Raw genomic sequence first — 23538 nt, forward strand, 5'->3', positions numbered from 1 at the left:
TGAATTTAGTTTTACATAGGCTTAACATTCAAGATTGTAGACCATTGTGTGTTCCATTTATAACTATAATGAAGTTATCTATTTTAGATTGCCCTACATCCCCATCAAAGATGGAAGACATGAGTAGAGTGCCTTACTAGAGTACAGTTGGAAGTTTGATGTATGTTGTGGTTTGCACAACACCAAACATTGCTCAAGCATTAATATTTATTTCCATTTATATGTCTAATCTTAGTAGAGTTGACTGGGATGTAGTCAAAAGAGGATATTTGAAATGTACCTTAGAGTATTATTTGTGTGCAATATGATATGAGATTATATTTCCCTTTATATTCATGATTATGTGGATTCAGACTAGGTAGCTAATGTTGATAACAGAAGATCCACCGATGCTTATGTGTTTACTTTATTTGATGGTGCAACTAGTTAGATAAATAAATGATAGTCTATTGTTTCTTTGTCTGCTACTAAAGTAGATTATATGACACCTACTCATCCTTCTAAAGAATCCACTTGGCTCAAGAGACTGTGTTCAAATATTGGAATAAAACAAGGTGCAATGATAGTTTATTCTAAAAATTAGAGTGCAAATTTTCTAGCTGAGAACTTGACATTTCATGCCAAGGCCAAGCAAATTGATGTTCAGTATCATTTCCTTTGAGATATGGCTGTGAATGACAAAGTTAAGTTGATAAAGGTAGAGACTTTGATGAATGTTAGAGATTCTTTAACTAAGGTTGTGAGCACAAAGAAGTTCCCCACTCATTACTCTTGCAAGGTATTTGACAAGTGGGAGATTTGTTAGAAAAATGGTGTCCCAACCTTGCAAAAACAAAAGGTTATTAGTATGATTTTAAGGCATGATAAGGTGAATTATGAATATTGGATATACACTTGTGTTTTTTTCCTATTGGTCCATTATATATGTTAGATAATGTACATTCTAAATGTTGGATACACACTTGTATTTTTTCTTGTTGACCTGCATTTTGTATGTTATAGAAATTCATGTAGGTTTCTCGATAGCTAATAAAGCCACATTTTATGTATAATTTATCTTTGTAAATCTTGGTTGTTTATTGTTAGATCACAGATCTAGTAGTGGATATTTGGCGTGTTTTGCTTGTCCTAGAAGACAACAAAATTTTATGAGGGAATTGTATTAAAGTTATGTCTTATGATGTATTTTGAGATTTTGATAGCTATTGAGTTGCCTCTAGATCTCCATTGGTGATGCTCCTATGTGAAGCTTGCTCCACAAGTATATCGTAATTTGTTGTTGATTTTTGAATATTGGGTGGCTGTTGGAGTGTGTGGTTTTTCTTCTAAAAGGGTTTTCCCCACATAAATCATTGTGATATGGTATGCATGCTATTTATGTTAAGTTTTTAGAATTGTTGTAATTATATAAAAAGGTTTGCATTACCCTTCTCTAAATTCTAATGTAGGAATTTGTTCTGCCACCTTACATTCCTTTAAAAAATGTCTCTATTTTTTATTTAGCTTTTATAAAATTCCTTGGCAAGGAAAAAGTGCACCTAGACGACTACAATTTAATAGTATTGATGTCCTCAAATTTTCGTGTGGTCTTGTAACATGATAAGTGTCCTAATGTTTAAAAAGTGTCTAGAAGTCAATAAGTGTCCATAAAGTGCACTATATAAATTTAAAAGCACAATATAGTTTTAGAAGTGCACTATAGTATGAATTTTCAAAGGATAAAGTTGCTCTCTATTTTAAGATATTTTCTAGTAATTTAGTCTATCTACAAGAAAGGATAGAAACCTTTTTGTTAAAGTTATGCCAAGTTTTCTTATGTAGGGAGGATAGAACAAATTTATTACTTGATTACAAGTGATTCCAATGGATGTTAGTATTGTAATATCTTTGAATATGTATTTAATCTCATATATTCTATGGTTTCATGTGTGTAATCTTAATTAGAAGTGTATTACATGCTTCAATAAACCTAATGGTCTTCATATTATATTATGAGTACCCTAGTTACCATGTAAGTGCTAAGATTAGGTCATATTTAGAGGAATTTGGTGTCATATAATTCATTCTAGCCAAAATCAATTCCTTTGTACATAATCCAATAAATTTGTAGACCATCTCATGATACTTCAAGAGTACAAAAGATTAGTAGATATTACTCCTACATAGACTCATATCACATACATTCAAGTGCTTTGGATTAGGTAAGGGCTTCACAATTTGTGTGGATATAAAAACTATATTTCACATCAAGTAATTAGGATTGAGATATCTCTATTAAATACCTATAGCTTGAATCAGTTTACCTTTTTTTTGAATGGAGATCCTCTAGATGGTGGTTTGATCTATGCATTATTATGATCAATATTTTCTTACTTATGTGTAGTTTGGGTATAGGTGTACACCATTCAGAGATGGGTACCTTGGTGTGATATGGTACTTAGGATAGGTATTTGGGAGTGTTCTATTTTTTAATCATCTTCAATTTATTTTACTTGTCTTCTTGATATATTTGTACGTACATATGCAATTTGATTTATGATTATTGTTTTGTGAATTTGAATAATGTGTGTATTCATTTAATGTTAATGTATGATATTTCTTTTGTGTGTTCATTTACTTGAATTATGATTTATATTTGTTAGTTTTATGTGTTTTCTAAGGCAAGGACATGCAGTATGAGATGCATGTTCTGATTAATTAGAAAAAAAGGTTTTAAGGACCCAAAATCTTTTACATAAAGATCAAAAGAAAGATCATCAAAGATCAACTAGACCAGTATAAAGACAACAAACAAAAGACTGGCAAGAAAGCCAGCAACCCGAACAGACAACAAAAAACTAGGAACATCAAAGCAGAAAAAACCGGAAAGAAAGACCTAGACAGCTAGCAACACCTACAAAGACTTAAGAAGTTCAACAGCCTTGATGACCAATAGGTCATAATTCGCCAAAGCAACTTTGAGCTCTTCGATTTCCTTGTTTGGCCTTTTCTCCCTCTTCTTGCCTCTGGTCCTCATGCGTGGTCCTTGCACACCTTCCACGCCCTCCATGTCAGGTTCCTGCTCCAGGGATCCCTTCTCATTCTCCAACTTATTGATTAGGATGCATGGGATGCATGTTATCCTACCTTGAGCTAGTGTTTCTTAGTAAGCACTATGACAAAACTTGTTAAAACATTTTATAGCATACAAGTTGCATTTTTTTTTTGTTCCTTATGATCTAGGATGTGTGGTATTAAGTTGAAGCTAAGTGTAGGGTTGAAAAGACTTGTGGAATTTAATGTTGGTCATATTTGGCATGTTTATGTTATTAGAAATGTAGTTGTGAATTCAATTCTATATGTTTGAAATGTTTTAGATCTTTGTATTCATGCGCATGCTTATGAAATAATAAAAAAATGAGTTAAGTGGGATAATCAATAGTATTGTAATGAGAGCTCCACATTTTTGGATTATGGATGGATACTTCTTTGCCTTAGGTTACAAAGGGGGGGGGGGAGATGGTTTTCCTCTAATAGAAAGTGTCATACACTTCCCAATCAATAGAAATAGTTTGGAAGCTTGGAGGGATTAGCTTGCAAAATTGAGGTCAGAGTCCTTCAAATATACTTATGATGTATATTTATTAGAACCAATTTGTACGCATGCCTTTGGTTATTGGCTTATTGTATTCTTGTATACTATATCATGGATTGTAGTTCTTGGCCCTTTGAATTATTAAGTATTGAGATGTATATGATGGTACTTCTATTGTAATTTATTTATTATACTTGATGAATGATAATTAATGTTCATTACGTTTTTCTTATATTACTTGCATTGTTTTGCATATATATAATAATGTACGAATGGAGGCAAATTTTCTAGTCATATTTTTTGGGTTACACAATTTTTCTTACTCTATATTCCTAAATTATCAAATAAAAACTAGACTAAGAAAATAATCTTTAATATGTAGTTCTAAAATACTCCAAAAGGAACTTTAATCTAATAAAATGAAAAGAACTTGCACTTCTTCTAGAATTATAGTTGCTTCATATGTAGAAAAATGTAGAATTAGTTAGCAACGATGTCTTTAACTTCTAAGATCCAATAATGTTCCTCTCTCTTTTGTGATCTTCAATCAGTGGTAAGTTTATGAAGAAATTAAGGAAAGGTTTACAAGCTATATTTAAGAAATACAAAGAAAAGGGTTATCACTAATAACGATTGGATGTAAGCTAAATATAAGTAATAGGAATAAATTTCTAAGAATAGTGGAACATATTATAGTGACTTTTACAAGAATAGTTTCTTTATATAAATTTTAATCCATAAATCATAAAAAAAATAGTTTATTTGTTACAACCTCAACTTTTTTTAGTTCAAAACAAAGACTGGGGGATATAAATTAGATAAAATCATACAAAAAGCCAACTCAAAATTTAAAAAATCATCTAATTTATATTTAAAAATTTAAAACTCAAAATCAAATACTTGCAGATTTGAATTTGTAACAAAAAGACCATACTATTAAAATTTAAAAAGTTCATCAAAAAGAAATTGAAACTAAAAATGCATATAGCACGAGAAAATGTGCATAACAAAGGAAACGGACTTGAGCTTAGAAGATTTAATGACGGAATTTAATGAAACAGAGTTATGAATTAATTATTTTTTATTTTTATACAATTTTATTATGTTCTTCTGCAAAAATGTCAATATGTTTTATACAATTTTTTATTTAAATAAAATAATAAAATACTAAAATAGACATCTAAAAAAAAAATTTAAATATTTGTTAGATAATTTTTTCTAAACATAAATAAGCTAATAGATATATTTAAGATTGAAAACTAGGAAGAAAGGTAGTCTAAGGAGAATATTAAAACTAAAATGGCAGCCCAAAAGTAAATGTCGTGTGATAAGCTTAAATGCATAGCAGATTAAACAACCAAGAGTAAAAATGTGCCGAAAACAAAGGAAAATGGTAATTTGTGCATCGGAAATAGAGAAAATAAACGAAATGGTAATTTGTTTTATTGATTTTTTAGTTTAATATTTAAATATATAATAATCTATGCTAGGAAGATTAAACCAACCAGTCGATATGTCCGAGTGGTTAAGGAGACAGACTTGAAATCTGTTGGGCTTCGCCCGCGCAGGTTCGAACCCTGCTGTCGACGTACATAAGGGATTTTGCTTTTTCTGTCTTGTCATCTAATAATAAAATGAAAATTAAACATTCTATCTATTAGTCATTAAAAATCTCTTTTACTTAAAGAGTATGAGCTTTAGGGTGAGAATAAAAAAATATATTTTTCAATTTATAAAATATTTTGTAAAAAATTGTAAATAAATTCATATTTGTTAAGATTCTTTTGTGCCTTGTCATATAATTATGAAATGAAAATTAAAAATTAAATTTATTTGGTCATAAAATCTATTTTCTTGACTCATCTTTTTTGTTTTATCATTCATGAGCATGAACTTTAGGTTGAAATATTTTTGGTTGAGAACCAAAAAATCGCATCTTTCAATTTCTAATTCAATTTTGATCATAAGTTATTATAAAATCTTTTGGATTTTTTCTAAAATTTCATAAGAAAAATAATTTCCTATTTGTTAAGATGTTATTATTTGAAAACAATTCTAAATTGAGTACATGGTAATGATGGGCTGATATATGACCTTAAGTATTAATAGAATATTGAAAAGAAAAAAAACACAAAGTATCATATTGTTATCAAGATTTAACTGTAGTCTGTGTAGTTTTCGAGTCAAACTCATTGACCCATGTTTCATGAGTAGTGGTTCACAAAACCCATCTTTCATGAGAATGAATGGTGCACTTAACACTCATTGCATTTAGATGATACTCATAGAGGTGAAGCATTGGGCCTTCCTAGGAGGTCACTTATCCCAATACTGCTCCTACTCAAGCACACTTAGTCATGGAGTTTCCTCCAAGGTTAAGCCCACTTAACTTGTTGTGACTGTTGTGGAAAATATCATAATATGACTTGTTTTGGAAAATCTCCTACTTATCGAACATTTTGATAAACCAATCTAGTGTGATTGGTTGGAGCACCAAGAAAGAGCAAAACTTTGGTGGCTGGAACTATGGTAGATTTGGTTGGCAAAACAATGTGAATTGAAGATGGGAGAGGAAGGAATCCTTTGATGTTTGTCAACAACGAAGATCTTATGAACCTTGGAAGGACTTGAGATCTTCTCTTTCTAAATAGGCTCGATCATAGATTGAAAAGATGGTAGGGATAAAGAAAGGGGACTTCTAGAGGCATGAAATAAAGAATCTAAAGATTAGAGAGGATGGAGACTTTACCACCATTCCACTATTAGATTCAAAAGAGTAAAGAGGTGGCTACTAGTTGGAACAAAATCCCATTGCACTCTAGGAAACTAGTAAGCCGCAAAACTTTCGTATTAAATTCTAGAATTTTTTTGTCTTCAGTTGCTCACAAGGAAGTGTGCCTTCTTTATGAAATGGATGACCCATTGGCCCACTAGGGGAAAAGTACATAAATGGTGTTAGCGAGTTTGGGAAAAGAGATCAAAATCATATCTGTAGACACCTAAAATTGTCGTGTCTAATTAAATAAATATTTTTTATTTATTTAATTATTTTATCCTAAGTCTTCTATTAATTAAATAATTATTTATTTATTTAATTAATTCATTTTAGCCCTTTCTAAGCCTTTTCCTCATTTAAATAAATACTTTTATTTATTTAAATTGTCCTTTTCCTAAGTTAAATAAATATTTTATTTATTTAATTGATCCCACTTCCTCTATTAATTAAATAAATCTTTATTTAATTAATTAATTCATTAGCCTTTTCTACCCATGACACATGATTCATCTCTTAATTCTTCTCTTACCTACGCTCTCATTATTTTCTTATTATCTCTACCTTCCCTTTAATCTTAGCCAACCATTTATCCTTTACACTTCTTAATCTTATCCCTTCATTTCTTACAATGTCTTCTATATAAGAGGATGCTTCCTTCATTATCTACCCTAATGAGCACACTGATGATGCAATCAAGCTATCAACCACATTTTCATTCTTTGTTGAGCTCGTGCACACATAAAATCTGAGAGCAATTATATCAAGCAAGATCAATGGAGATAGGAAGAGATGGAGATTAAAACCCTACTAAACATGTGAATGGTATATTTGATTTGTTTTTGTTGATTTTGCATGATCTTAGGAATCTTCATTGTGTATGGTGGATTGCCATTGTTAGGCTAGGCTTTTATGGTTGGATCCATTTTAGTCTTTCAATATTGTTGTTTCCATTATCCACTTTTTGCCATAACACAATATCTTTGTCTAAGGGTTTTTTCTTGATGGAATGTCCTTCAATGGAGAAAAAAAAGTGATACTAAATCAAAAACCTTTGATGATGGACATTGTCAAATTTTTAAACTAAATTTTTTTAATCCAATTACTCACAAAATGTCCAAAACCTTGATGTGGATTTGTCTCTACAATTTACCTACAAAATATTGGGATGCAAACACCCTTAAATTAACTGGAGAATAGATCAGTTGCTTCTTTAAGATTGACGATCACGTTGAAGAAGGCGATTTTTGTATATATGGCAGAATATGTATTGTCATTGTTATGGGATCTCCTTCATCAAAGGAGCTAGGGATGAGATTAAAGATGGAAATTTGGAGACAAAAAATTGAAGTTGTGTATGCAACAATGGAAAAAGACCTTCCTTAAAAAGACTATGAGGAAGTAAAAAAGAAAAATGTGCAATAAGGATGCAAACCCCCCCTCCCAACTCCCCTCCCACTCCCACAAAAAAGTGTACGGAACTCCTTCCCATTTATCTCTCAAAGTGGATTCTAAATTAAGGGTGGGGGAGGCAATCCATTTGATGCCTCCCTCTTGAGTAAAAAAGCCAATAATTAAGATTCCTTCATCTAAAGACAACTTATGAAGTTATAAAGAACAGTGGAAAGGAGAATCAAAAGACTATTGCAATTCTTTAGAATGAAGTGGAAGTTGAAGATAAAGCTATGTAGGATAGTTCAAAGAGTGGCCTTTTAGAAGATGAAGTTGATATCCTCTAGAGGAAAGAGTTATGTCTTAGCAATAAATATGAAGGATGCGGACTAGAGTTCTATACTCAAAGTATTTCTAATGTTGTAGTCTTGTCCCCTAGTTAGTCCTATTGAGACAACAAGGAAAGGTATTTTGGATCTTATCTCAATATTAAATCAAAATAATACATCTTATACACATGATAGATCAAAATTAATATTTAATTGTATTCATAGATCAATATGTATTACATTCCTTATGTCTACTTAATATATTGGATTTCATCATTCTATCTCTCTTGTATCTGATTTATTCTAGTGAATAGATCTTACTAACTACTTATAGCTACAATAAGGTGTGTGGTTCTTAGATAATATTCCTAGAGTATATTCTATGTTCCTAAGCTTATTGTATGCGGGAAAATGTGGTGACGAAAATGAATAACTCCAATCTAAAAGACCCACACACCAATGGGACTCTTGGTGCAAGTATATGAACTAATCTAATTAGTTCAACTTCCCAAGGGGTGTCCCATTGTTCTCTATCTCACAGGATCCCTAAAGTCAATTTTTTTTCTCTCAGATCATTGAGCAAAGTGACTTAGGAACGACAACTCCAAGCACAAGTGATATTTGATTTATATGCATGAATGCATTCTAAGATATATATGGTGTTAAAACTATGATGATTAAGCTAGTATGAAGATGATGATATGATAAAAGATTAGCAAATTATCCCAGCATGATATACTATCCTAGCATGAATATCTTATGATATGAAGAATACTCCTAAATGATATGATGATGTTCTAACAAAGAGAGGTTGAAATGTTTAGTAAATTAGACTATAATGTAGATGCATGAAAGATTGTTGATATGAAAATGAGGAATGAGAGATATACTTATAAGGAAAATAGGACAATGGATGGTCAAGATTGAATAATATTAACAAGGGCTAGGATTGAAAGTTAATCAATCCATGTTTACAATTCTCACCAATGAAATGGTGACAATTGTCAACAAAGGGTTGCTTGAGAGGAGATGAAAGAAGCATTAAATGTCTGAGAAGACATGAAGGTTACCCTAGGAGGTAAGGGTTAAGGTTAGATTAGGGTTATCCAATGGATAAAGCTTTTACCCAAGGGGTAAACTCTTGTGCAAGGGTTAATAGGATAACCAAGGTTAAAGCCATGAATGCTTGATTAGACCCTTGGGTCAAAAGGATAGTTAAGTTAGAAGAAAGTCTCTAACTAGAGGTCAAAGATGAGTTAGCCATAAATGGTTATGTAAGAGTCTTAAATGGTTTGGAATATTTTTAGAGGTTAACCATTTGAAGACACAAAGCCTTTAATGGTTATTGAAGACTTTGAAGGCTATGAAAAGTGACTTCTCTTTGCTTAGGAATGTGACGATAATTAGGAGATGAATTAGGCTAAATTGGAAGTGATTAGAAGAATTTAGAAGGAGTTTAGGAGGCAAGTGGGAGATGTAGGAAAATGCAAGTGGGGAGAAAAGGATTTTAATTAAAATAAAATTACTTTATTTCAACCAAAATAGATGCAACTTGCATAAATACAAGTGAGGGGATTTTAATAAATAAATTAGATTTATTTATTTGCAAGGATCAATTTAATTAAAAGGGGAGAACGGGGAATTAATTAAATAGAGTGATTTATTTAATTAAAGGCTAGAAAAGGTTTAGGTGAATTTAATTAAATAAATTGAGTAATTCATTTAATCAAATAGATGAAAATGAAGAAATTAATTAAATAGGATTTAATTAATAGGGGGAATTGGGTTAAAATAAATATTAAATATTTATTTAAGAAAGTGGTCGGATTTATACATCTACATTTTGCCCCTCTTTGAAGTGACGTGTGTGCACATGTTGATTCAAAGAAAATTTGTTAGATATGTTGCCAAAATTTGATCGATATGATGTTGTGTGTCAAAGTGTCGATATGATGCCCCAGATGTAGATTTGGTGACCGATATTGATGATGCCCCCTCGGGAGATGAATCAAAGATTTAGTGAAAAATTGTCCAGTTGATGAGCATTTTTTAATTAATTGCAATATGAGAATATTGACTGCGTTGAATGCACATTATCGATTCATCTCCCAAAAAAATGATGTTGATGAGGTTAAAAATGAAAAAGTGGGAGTAAAATACATGCTCCACTTATTAACCATTTTAATTTTACCCTATTAAAAGGTAAAAAGTGACTTTGAAAAATCATTTGCACACTTATCTCTTTGTGATTGTGACTTTTGGAGCTCTAGCAACGATGTCGATTCCATACTCCTCGCTTTGATTTGAGTGCGTCAAGTGACACCAAATACCCGCCGTCTATGGCCCACTAGTAAGTGGCCAAAATCCATCCTTGTTTTTGATTAATTTTATCTATTTTGGTCACATTTTTCAATTTTGAGTTTGATTTTACCGATTTAGCACGTCGGGTAGGTTGTCTAGCGCATACGATAGGAAGGTTAGCGTGTAGAAAACCCTAGGTAGTTTTAGCGTTTGAGGGTTAAATGGTAGAGAGGTCAGGGGTAGGTTAGCGCGTAGGATGGTTTGAACGCATAGGGTATGCATAGAAGCACACTGGGTAGGCTAGGTAGCACGTAGGATAACTTAGCGCATTAGGTAAACAAGGTAGCGCAAATGGTGTGTCAGTTAGTGCGTAGGATAGGTTTAGTGCATTGATGTGTTTTATAGCTCATTGATGGAAAAGGTTAGCGCATAGGTGGAAGCTTAGCGCTTTTCGGGCCCTGATTTAGCATGTAGGGTTCAAAGTTGGTAAAAAGTGTTGTGAAGAATGTGTCGTGAGTCAAATAGATTAGATAGGTTGTGTAGATGTTGATATGGGCCTGTTGATTGCTCTAATATGATTTGTGATCCAATGTGAGTCCGGTTTTGTGATGATGTTTGATTTTGATGTGCTGTTGTATTACGATATGAGTCTGTGTTCGATATGGATCTTGTTGCTTTCAATATGAATTGCTTTCGATATGAGTTGCTGAGTTGATTTGAGTCTTGATTTCGATATGGGTCTGATTCTGATTTCGATATGGGTCCTTGATTTTCAATATGGGTTCTTGATTTCCGATATGAGTCATGATTTTGATTTTGATATGGGTTCTTGATTTTGCTTTTGATATGGGTCCTTGATTTTCGATATGGGTCTTGATTCTGATTTCGATATGGGTCTTGATTTCCAATATGAGTCTTGATTTTGATTTCGATATGGGTCCTTGATTTTTGACATGGATCTTGATTGAGTTTTTATATGGATCTTTGATTTTCGATATGGATCTTTGATTGATTTTTGATATGGATCTTTGATTTTTGATATGGATCTTGATTGATTTTTTATATGGATCTTGATTTTGATTTTTGATATGGATCCTTGATTTTCAATATGGGTCCTGATTCTAATTTCGATATGGGTCTTGATTTTGATTTCGATATGGGTCTTGGTTTTGATTTCGATATGGGTCCTTGATTTTTTATATGGGTCCTTGATTTTTTATATGGATCCTTGATTTTGCTTTCAATACGGGTCCTTGATTTTTCAATATGGGTCTTGATTCTGATTTCGATATGGGTCTTGATTCTGATTTCAATATGGGTCCTGATTTTCGATATGGGTCTTGATCAATTTCCGATATGGATCTTTGATTAATGTACTGATTGATTCACTGATTGATGTGAATATGTTTCTGATGTGCTCTTGAGATGCTTCACTTTTTCAATTTGATTTGCTTTGATTGCTAATAGATTAGATGGAATTGAGAATTGATGATGGATACTTGTTGATTTGCAGGAAAAGCTTGGCTTGCTCCAGTCTTAAGAGAGATTTATGAGGCCATGGACTCTTATCCCATGTTTGTCACAGGTTGACATAGTTGTTATTGAGAGATGTGGGCTATCATCTTTGTTAGACATGCCCCAATATATCATTAACCAGGGGTTATTGACAGCTTTGGCCGAGAGTTGGCATAGTGATACGAACACCTTTCACTTGGTGACTGGCGAGATGACAGTCACACCAGAGGACTGTTATTGGATTCTGTGGATTCCTGTGGTTGAGGCTATGTTACCTTACGAGTAGACCAAGGAGGGTGGTACAAAGGCTCTCCACTGCATCTTTCAGGATGATGAGATTAGTGGCTACGGGATTCCATGGCAGGAGTTTTTAGATTTAGGTTACACTCCATTAACATCAGTATTAGCAGGTTTTATTGGTGGGTTTTTGTGTCTCGATCGTAGGTCAAAGGGACTTGTCGTTGGATGGGGATTGGTGCTGGAGGACATGGTGATGCAGGGATGCAGGTTTGCATGGGGGTCTTGTATATTGGCCCATCTATACAAAGAGCTTCACCAGGTAGTATATCTGGGATATACTAGTTTATCAGCTAGGGTGACATTGTTACAGGTGTGGGTCTGGGAGCATATACCAGTGTCGAGACCGCTTGCAGATAGGGATAGGCTAGTTGGTCAAGCCTATGATTATGGGTACATAGATGTAGTTGTCCAACGTAAGCTGAGCAAACTAGAGCACTGGCAGAGGGCACTGGATGATATTGATACAGTCATATGGAGACCGTATATGGATTGTGAGGTGTGGGCAGAGGACGGGCTAGAGATGCCCTATGTATATATGTCAAGGTACCTGATTGGGTGGATGCCCTTTATTATTGAGTGATTCTTGAACAGTCACATTCATCGACAATATGGTAGACAATAGGGGATGCCATGGGGAGCCTGTTTGTATGCTCGTCAGCAATAGGATGTGTCTGAGTGGGGACCTACCCTAGATAGAAGAGCAACTATTAAGGAGTACATGACCTTGGAAGGATAGATCTGGGATTATGGGGTCGAGGTTGTGGATGCTGGGATGACGGAGGAGTTCTCCACCTACTTCATGGCACATGTAGTGGCATGTATATTTGATCCGACAGAGCTGCTGCCCGCTTTTGATGATGACGAGGAGGAGCAACCACAAAGGTGAGGGGGAGCTAGACAAAGAGATTTGGATGAGGGAGAGGAGGTAGGAGAGGGAGGTGGAGGCGGTGATGGAGGAGATGGAGGAGGGAGAGGAGGAGATAGAGGAGGAGATAAAGGGGGGAGAGGAGGAGAGAAAGGAGGAGATAGAGGGAGAGGGGGTCGAGATAGAGGAGGAGATATCGTTCTTGGTGCTGGCGAGGTTGGTAGGGTAGGTGTGGTGCTAGCCGTAGTGGGAAGGATAGAGGATGATAGGCGACCTGCCCAAAGAAGGAGATATGATGTTCTACCTCCATCGACGCCTTAGACAGGGACAAGTGTGGGTAGGACCATGACACAGGTACCCGTTCAGATTAGGGTGCCCACCCATCGACAAGATTCTTAGATCAAAGCACTACAGGTCTTTGTGCAACAACTGCAAGCACAGGTGTTAGCGCAACAACGATAGATTACGCAGGTTATCGCAGAGTGTGATACGAAGATATAGCGTCAGGGTCGAGCATAGGCCCTTGTTGATAGGTTAGAGAGAGCCATAGTCGGTGCCCCAGTTCGGGACACACTGAGAGAGATACAGTACTCGGCCAAGGAGGCCGAGTATTATAGGCGTTTATATGAGGAGGTGGTCCCTGGAGATCACAGAGCTCCTAGCTATGCTACAGTGGCGTCCAGTCGATCTGGTCATAGTCATACGAGGAAAGAGAGCAGAGTTGTTATGAGGCATGTCCGAAATGATCCACCTGGTGGAGATCTAGGAGCTGGGACATCTGTTGTTAGACTGCAAACTCAGGAGATAGTCATACCTGAGAGACCTGTCTCTGTTGTATTTGATCACTTTTGTTGTATTTTGACAGACATGATATCCCTTGTATATTTCGACCATTTTTGAGATATATATATATATATATATATATATATATATATATATATATATGGCACTAAGTTCTTTGATCCACATGTGATGTGCTTATTGATGATGATTGATTTATGATGCGCATTATGTTTTGATGATTCTATGAGGATGATTAGATGCTTAGATAATAATTATGTTCTTGATCTTTTGATTTTGATTATGATGTGAATGCATGATTCATGATGGAATGGGTGAAAGTGTGATGATTTATTGTTGTGATTACTTTGATATGAGATGTAATCTTATCTGAATGTTATGATTTGTGAGCTGTATCTTGAAAATGAGATATATGATAATGATATGAAACTAAATGCAAGCTTAAAGATGATATGCAACTAAATGCAAGGTTAGAATGATATGCAACTAAATGATCACTTTAATTTTGTCGTTGTCATTCCCATTAAGTCACTTGTTTGTGCTCTTTTTGTTATCATTGAGCTTCTGATATGTTGAAAGTTAATACAAGCATCATGGTATAATTGAACCATAATGACCTGAGTAATACTTACATGGATGTTTGATATTGCAAGATGACACAAGTGTCGAGGTATCATTGAACCAAGATGACCTGAGTGTTGCTTGCGTAAAACAGATAATAGTCAACCATTTGCATGTGCAAAGTGGAAAATGTCTTCAATGATATGTTTCCAATCATGTCTCAAGACAAATTTGCATCATACGAATGATCGCCTCACAGACAGAAAACCAAAGAAAATATCAAATTCCTTCGTTTCTTCTCTAGCTCAGTGCATCCTTGAGTAGCTCAGGAGATTGAATGATTCAGAAATCAAGATACGAATAGTCAAAACTTCATGCTAAATGTAATCAAATCATAATTCAGAAAAATCATCCATCGTGTGTGTGTTGAAGTTGTATTTGGATAATGATCATGTTTTCTAGCCCGATGAGCAGTTTTGACATTGGTTCCCAAGCATGCTACGATCCTCATTTGTTGTCTGAATGCTAAAGTGAGAGGAATGTTGGCCCCAGTTATGGATATTCATTGATATAGATATATATGTTGATCACCAAGCCATGGTGGGATATGATATGGATAACTGCTGTAGATAATCAATGACAGTGACTACACTAAGTATGTCCGGGATAATGTTGTGTGTATAAATGTTTGGCGATGGCTATTAGCTGAGACTAGATGGATCAAAGATATGAGTATTGATAGATAGAGGAGCTTCTCTCTCACAAATAGCGCCTATTTCCAAGTTTTCACCACTTGTTTTTATTGCACTTTTTGATTTGTTTTTCATCATTTTTTATTTTTTTGTATTTTTCTGATTTTTTTTTTTTGTGTGTCACAAAGTGCCTGTTTGCCAGGTTTTCACCCTAGTGATGTTTTTTGATACTTTTTTTAAAAAAATTATTTTTTGCTTGATCTGTGCATTGGATGGCTCAAGTGTAGAACTTTTTTAGATTGATTTTGTTGGTTGGTTCGTCGAGCACGTCCCCTTCTAAAGTTGACAACTGATATGCTCTTGATCCATAGGCTGATATGATGACAAAGGGACCCAACCAGTTAGGTTCAAATTTCCCCTTCTTTTCTCAATCTTGTTGATTTCTGGGATTTTCTTTCAGGACAAGATCACCGACATTGAAAGCCCTTGGGATGACTTTGTGATTATAGCTTATGCACATTCATTGTTGATATGCCTTGAAATGGTCATGGGCATGTTGTGGTTTTTCAACAAGAAGCTCCAGTACATGCAACCTGTTTACTCAATATTCCTCGTCTGGTATGAGGCCCTTCAAAGATACTCAGAGAGATGGGATTTCAACCTCAAGAGGTAGAATTGCTTCTGAACCATACACCAATGAATATGGCGTAGCCCCTGTAGGTATCCAGATACTTGTTTTGTAGGCCCAAAGTATCGGATTGAGTTGTACATGTCAATCCTTGCCAGCATCATTTATTGTTTTCTTGAGGATTTTTAGGATTATTTTGTTTGATGCTTCCGCTTGACCATTCCCCTATGGGTAGTATGGTGTGGAGAAGCAATGTTAGATTTTGAATCATTCACATAGCTCTTGTACATCTTGATTCTTGAAAGGACATCCGTTGTCTGTGATGATGGAATTGGGAATGCCATATCTGCAAATGAGATAGTTGAGCATGAATGATGAGATCTGTTTTCTAGTTACAGTGGTCATCGAGACTGCTTCGATCCACTTGGTAAAATATTTTGTTGCGGTGATAATGATCTTATGCCCATTTGAAGAGGAAGGATGAATTTTCCCTACCAAATCAAGTCCCCATTGACAGAAAGGACAAGATGTGGTGAACGGCTACAACTCCTGTGTTGGTGCATGGATAAGGTTGCCATGAATTTGACATTGAGGACATTTCTTAGCAAATTGATAGGAATCTCTTTCCATTGTCGGCCAGTAATATCCCATTCTCAAAAAAATTTGGCGAGAGTAGGACCACTTGAATGCATACAACATATACCTTCGTGAAACTCGTGTAAGGCAGAGTCAAATTCGTTACTATCAAGACATCGAAGAAGAGTACCATCTAGACCTCAACAATAAAGTGTGTCAGCGGTTAAGGTATAACGTGCAGCTTGTCGGATGAAGCTGTGTTTTTGGTTGCGAGATAGGTCTGGAGGGAGAGTATTATTTCTGAGATAATCATAGATCATCCTGTATAGAGGTGAATTTGAACCGGTTAGGGCATAGATGACTTGGGATGCGGAATTTTCATAGGTTGGAGAAAAGAATTGCTCTACCAAGAACTCATAATGACTCTGTTTATCTGGAATTCACAGCAGTGAAGTGATAGTGGCCATTGCATCGACAACTCTATTGTCCAATCTTGGAATTTTCTCAAAGGTGATGTGCACAAAGTATTGTTTGAAAGTATCCACCATTCTCTTGTAAGGCATTAGCTTATCATCCTTTGTCTGATAGTCATCGTTGATCTGGTTGATAACTAATTGAGGATCCCCATAGACTCTCAATTCTATGATTCTCCATTCCACAACCATTTTGATTCCTCTTACCAGGGCTTCATATTCAGCAATGTTGTTGGTGCATGGAAACATCGGTATATAAGATTTTGGAATTGTGTGTCCCTGATCCATGTTGTGTATAGGATCCATCAAAGTATAGGGTCCATTGCTTAGGTGTGACTGTGAGTACATCCATATTTGGAAATTCCACCTGCAGTGGTTGTTGGTCTGGTAGTGGTGCTTCTTCCAGTTGAACTGCAATTATCTATCCTTTGACAACTCAACGTTATGTGTATTGGATATCAAACTCACTTATAATCATGACCCATTTAGCTAATCGTCCTGTGAGAGTTTCCTTGTCGAGTAGATACTTGAGAGGATCGATTTTTGCTACCAGCTTGATTGTGTGGGCTAACATATAGTGGCAGAACTTTTGAGAAGCAAACACCACTACCAAGCAAGCCTTCTTAATGAATATATAATTGAGCTCATATCCGTTCAAAGTCCTGTTGATGTAATAGATAGCCCTTTCTTTGCTTGCTGGATCTTCTTGTGCTAGCAGTGCCCCCAATGATACTTTTGTTGTTGATATATAGAGAATGAGTGGCTTGCCTGCTATCGGAGGTACTAAAACTGGCGAATTCATCAGATATTGTTTGAGCTGGTGAAATGATTCCGCACACTTGTCTTCCCATATGAAAGGTATATTCTCATGAAGCAGATGATTGAATGGGAGACATTTATCTGCCAGTTGAGCGATGAATCGTCTGATGGATTGCAGTCATCCCTGTAGAGATCTGAGTTGGCTAATGTTCTTAGGAGGTGGCATTTCCATGATAGCCTATACCTTTATTGGATCTACTTCGATGCCCTTTTTTGATACAATGTAGCCCAATAGTTTGTTGGATGTGACCTCGAAGACACACTTCTTAGGGTTTAGTCTAACCTTGAATTGTTCCAATCGTTGAAATATTTTATCTAGTATGCCCAGGTGTTCTGCTCGAGTGAATGATTTAGCCAAAAAATCATCCACATATTCCTCCATGAAAGTATGCATCATATCGTGGAATATTGTTGTCATGGCTCTTTGATAAGTTGCCCCAGCATTTTTCAAGCCAAAAGGCATGACGTCCAACAATGCGTTCCCCATGGACAGGTGAACGCAATTTTATCTTGATCCTCTATGGCTATCTTGATTTGATTATAGCCAGAGAAGCCATCCATTAATGATAACATTGTGTGGCCCGTTGTTAGATCCACAATAATGTCAATTCTTGGCAAAGGAAAGTCATCCTTCAAACATGCTTTGTTGACATCCCTAAAGTCTGTGCATATTCTAATACTTTTTTTGAGTTTTGAAACTGGTACAATGTTTGAGATCCATTCAACATATTCTATAGGTCGGATGAATCTGACATCTAATAACTTCTTTAAATCTGCTTTGACCAGTAACGCCACATGTGGATTCATCTTTCTTAATTTCTGCTTGACTGGTTTATCTCCTGGAGCGATGGATAAATGATGCATGATTAGATTCAGATTTATTCCTGGCATGTCAGCATAAGACCAAAAAAAATTGATTTTCTTTTCCTTGAAGAATTTGATAAAATTTGGTTGTTCTTCTTCTGTGAGTGATTCTGCCAGATGTATGGTTTTGACGGCTGCTTCAGTGTCAATATTTATTGATTGAGTTTGGATTTCCTATAGCATTTCCATTTGTATTTTGTGAAACTAACTTGTTACAGGTGTTTATGGTGAAAAGTGGAAACAACAATGTTGAAAGACTAAATGAATTCAACCACAAAACCCTAGCCTAACAACAACAAAGATCCACCATAACATATGAAGATTACCTAAGACAATGCAAATCAAATGAAATCACAAAGATTATACCATCACATGTCCAATAGGGTTTGAATCTCCATTCTTCCTATCTCCATTGATCTTGCTTGATATATTTGCTCTCAGATTTTATATGTGCACAAGAACTCAACAAAGAACGGAAATGTGGTTGCAAGTAGGATCGCATATGAAAGTTCAAAAGCGTAGTGTAGTCGAGTAATCATCGGGGTTGATAACGAAGGAAGCATCTCCTTATATAGAAGACACTATAAGAAATGGAGGGATAAGATTGAGAGGTGTAAAAGATAAATGGTCGGCTATGATTAGAAGGTAGGTAAAGAAAATAAGAAAATAATGAGAGGGTAGGTAGTGTATGAATTAAGAGATGAATGACATGTGTCATAGGTAGAAAAGGTTAATGAATTAATTAAATAAATAAAGATTTATTCAATTAATAGAAGAAGTGAGATCAATTAAATAAATAAGATATTTATTTAATTTAGGAAAAGGGATAATTTAAATAAATAAAGGTATTTATTTAAATAAGAAATAAGGCTAGAAGAGGATAAATGAATTAATTAAATAAATAAAGATTTATTTAATTAATAGAAGAATTAAGCTCAAATAATTAAATAAATAAAGATATTTATTTAATTAGATAGGACAATTTTAGGTGTCTACAACAGGTAGCCTTCTGAGGATGAAATTCAAGTCGACACATTTTGGCGCCCACCGTGGGGCTCATGGACCTCGCATATACCTTTAAAAATCTCGCAAAAAGTAAAATTAACGCATTTGTAATGCAAATTCACGCATGTGTGACTTTTGACAGCGCTTTTGTTCCGCAGATTAGCACATTTGCATCCTAGGTTAGCGCATTTGCACCATAGATTAGCACATAAGCATTTTAGGTTAGCGCTTTTGTCTTAAAATCTGTGTATTTGGATCACAGGTTTGCACATTTGCATCCTTCGTTAGTGCATTTTAAAAAGGAATCACGCTTTTGTATCCACAGAGCAGCGCTTTTGCAGTCTAGGTTAGCGCTTTTGATCTACAGGTTAGCGTTTTTGAGCAAGAAGATAGCGCATATGTTAGATTAGCGCTTCTGTTTTTAAACTAACAAAAATTTCTTGCAGGTCTGAATGTCCAAGAAATTATATTTTTCAAACTACTAACATACATGTGCAGGATGGTGTTTAAGGCAAATTTTATGCATTTCCTCATCTAGTTGATTAAAGGCCTTACTTTGGGAAGTAATATATCATATTTTGTTCATTTAGTCTAACTAAGAGGATAAATTGACAACATGCAACTTGCATTTTTAGTAAATTCTCTAAAAATAGTTGCACATAGACTTTTAAAAAGGCTAAAATAAACACCATGCTTGTTGGAGCAACATCTCCAAATAGGACTTAATCAAACAATTGCTTTGAAAAGGTTAAAAAGAACACTTATATTCCGTGTCTCGAAAGTGGTAGGTATATGCTCTCCCCTTATTTGGGTGACCAAAAAGCCAAACCCACTCTTTTATGCTTTCTTTACTTTCAAGCAATTAAATCCTTTAGATAGCTTGCCTTCTCGAGCTGCCTTGAGGGGGCCAGTGAGAAGGGAATGACCTAAAGTGGAAATGGGCTAATACCGAGTCCTGCCAATCCACTATAAATAAATCGTGTTTGTGACGAAAGTCCCAAACAACATGTGTTGATAAGTTCATACCGACACTATGTTTCCCCATAAACCCTATGGAGCGTAACCTCTATAGGCTAGGAACCTTCTGTATTTACAGAGATGAAAGTACCGCATGTATGGCCACATGACCGGAAGCCTTTACTAAAAACCACTTGTACTAGTTGCCAAAATCCTTCTCGTTGTTGGTGCAGGAGGTCGGACCTCTGAAGCGGCTCACATACATACGGTTTCTAGTAGAGATATAAAGTTTGCCATGGGGAGTTTTCATGGAAACTAGTGCTTGGTTACCCCGAAGAAGTGAGTGTCGAGGGTGGAGCCAGTGGGGTCAAGCATCTAAATATTCTCTTTGAATAGCGTAGCCTCGGGGGAAACCCCATGTGAGATTCAACAACTATTGTCTCAGCCTGCCATAAGATTTGTACTTGCTTGTGCATTTTTGTTTATTAAACATTGTGTCTTCTATGTCTGTAACATGTTCCAAATGGTCAAAAATTGAAGAAAATTATCATCTACGAGTGAGCAAAAATCCAACAAATTGTTGAAAAAGTTTGATCAAAAGGGTAATACAAAAGATTTTCAACATTTGAAACAACAGATCAAAACCAAAGTGTCAAAAACATTAGTATCAAAATAATTCTCGAAGTAGGAGTCTCTAAACCATCACATATTTTTCAAACTAGCTCAACAACTAGGTCACTAATCCCACAGGTTATTCCCAAGAAGTTCTATAAACATCAACATTCAACAAGCTATTGATTCAAACATCTTAAGTGCAAAAATCAACATCCATTGTCAAGTCTCTCATCAGGATAAACAAATCCTCTATCACGAAGCTTGATCAATCTATACTAGGTTCAATAATCTTGGATATATCTTTCCTATTTTGAACCTAGGTTATATCAAAAATTAGAATTGCACCAACTTTGGAATCAAACAAACTTGTAAATTGTCAAATGCTTATATGAATTTTAAGTATCACCTTAAGAAAAGAAAACCCACTTATAAAGCTACTCAAAAAAGGATAAGATTCTTGTATATCAATCGCAAGATCTTATTGAAACAAAGGACATTCCTACACCGTTTTTGTCACTACTTACGTGGCTGTGGTACAGAGTTTGATGGTGAAATTTTGCAAAGACGTGATTTTCAACAAAGAGACGCTTTATCCCAACGAACAAACAATAGTGGTACTATCAACAAGGCATATCTTCCTAAACCAATAATCACCTATTGAATTGGTCCATTGGAAATTTCAAAAACTTTGAAATAACCACATGCCAGTTTGGACTATAGCTCAATACGAACAACTTAGAAAACAACAACAAATAGAGGAAGAAGATAATCCTGTATTCCAAACTTTTGGGTATACCATTGTTGATGAAGAAGCAGTCAATAGCACCATTATAGACCTCGAGCAAGATTTCAAATTTGATAGGCTAATGGAAAAATTATTGAGAAAACGAAAAGAAAAATATCTCTTGATGTTGGTAAAATCTGGAGCTAAACTACCACAAGACTTTAACATAGAAAGCTTGAAACAATATGTGGAGGCAAGTAACACTCAAAACATAGATGAGCCAAATAACGAAGATATGAACAAAGAAAGCAATGAAGAAACAAGGAAAGAAAGGGATGACAAAAGAAAAGAGCGTAGTGATAAGAGAACTCATGAAGAAACAAGGAGAAACTATGTGGATAATCCATTGTCAAAACTTACTCAACAAATACAAACTCTACAACAACAGATACAAGACATGCAAAATGGAACAAGCTCCAAGAAGTATTCATTAGAAGATATATGCCCATATCCTTTTGATAAAAATCTGAATATGATACCATTTCCACAACATTGCGAGATTCCTAAATATGACAAATACGATGGAAAATATGATTTTCAAGATCACATTAGGGAGTTTTGTACTATGAGCATGGAATTTGCTCATGATGAAACTTACCTTATGCTTCTTTTTCCTAGGAGTTTAAATGGACAATCAATGGAGTGGTTTTCAAGATTACCATCCGGAATCAAATCTTTTGAAGAACTTGTGAATAGGTTTATTTCACAATACTCCTACAATATAAGAAATGAGATAACAATGCTGGATCTCTGCAATGTTAAACAAAAGAATGGTGAATCCTTTATGATCTTCTTACAATGATGGAAATGCATGTTTAATAGGTATCCCCGAGATGTACCTGATCAAGAAAAAATGGACATATTAATTGATAACCTTATCAGTGAAATGAGTTATCGACTAAGGATGCAATGTCCTCCCTCTTTTGCCAAAATGATCGAGAATGGTCTGAAAATAGAGAACGCAGTGGTAAAGAAAGGAGAACTAAAACCTTACAATAATTCATACAACAACAACAACAACAACAACAATGACAAGCCCAAGTTCTAGCAGAGATTACTTTAGTGGCGAATATTCACCAATGGCAAATTTTTCATGTCGTCCATGTCAGAAATGGCGAATATTTTGTACCGACTAGGGGGGGGCATGTCACCAGAACATTATCAACTTCCATCAAAGTCAGAGCCCGATCGCCATATGTTTTATGCAATTAAATGTTTCTATGCGATGATTTCACCAATACAATATATGGTGGACACACAGTAAATTTAATTGTTTCGCCTACACTCTCCGAGGTTGCCTTAATAAATGACCTTAATTCGCCTATAGGCATGTGAAGATTTGTTAGCTAGGGGGACCCAATTCACCCGACATCTTGCCGACGTGTGTCTCCATTCACCCCAACTTTCGCCAACTATATTATATTCACCTATTATTTGGACGACCTATAATCGCCTCCAAAATTACATAAGTCGTATTTGGACGACCTATAATCGCCTCGAAAATTACATAAGTCATGTTATAGTTACGCGGGATTCGCCAAATATTTTTATACCATATAAAATTCCCACAGAATTCACCATATAAGGATTGGTATAAAATTTAAATATATGCAAAGATCAGATCTATCTCAACACAATCTGGTGGGTTCTAGGCTCTGAATTCTGATCAATAGTGAGGTTTCAGACCAAAGAAAATCATTGTTGTTGACTGCAT

The 23538-nt window shown here is 35.1% G+C and overlaps 1 non-coding gene across 1 annotated transcript; it reads left to right on the top strand.

Moving 5' to 3' along the window:
* The first annotated feature begins 5081 nt into the window (after nucleotides 1–5081).
* On the top strand, nucleotides 5082–5163 carry TRNAS-UGA (transfer RNA serine (anticodon UGA)). The gene has a single exon. It is a non-coding gene; the product is annotated as a tRNA-Ser (tRNA).
* Nucleotides 5164–23538: the final 18375 nt, after the last annotated feature.

The sequence above is a fragment of the Cryptomeria japonica genome, chromosome 7 (assembly GCF_030272615.1).
Source record: "Cryptomeria japonica chromosome 7, Sugi_1.0, whole genome shotgun sequence".
Lineage (NCBI taxonomy): Eukaryota > Viridiplantae > Streptophyta > Pinopsida > Cupressales > Cupressaceae > Cryptomeria > Cryptomeria japonica.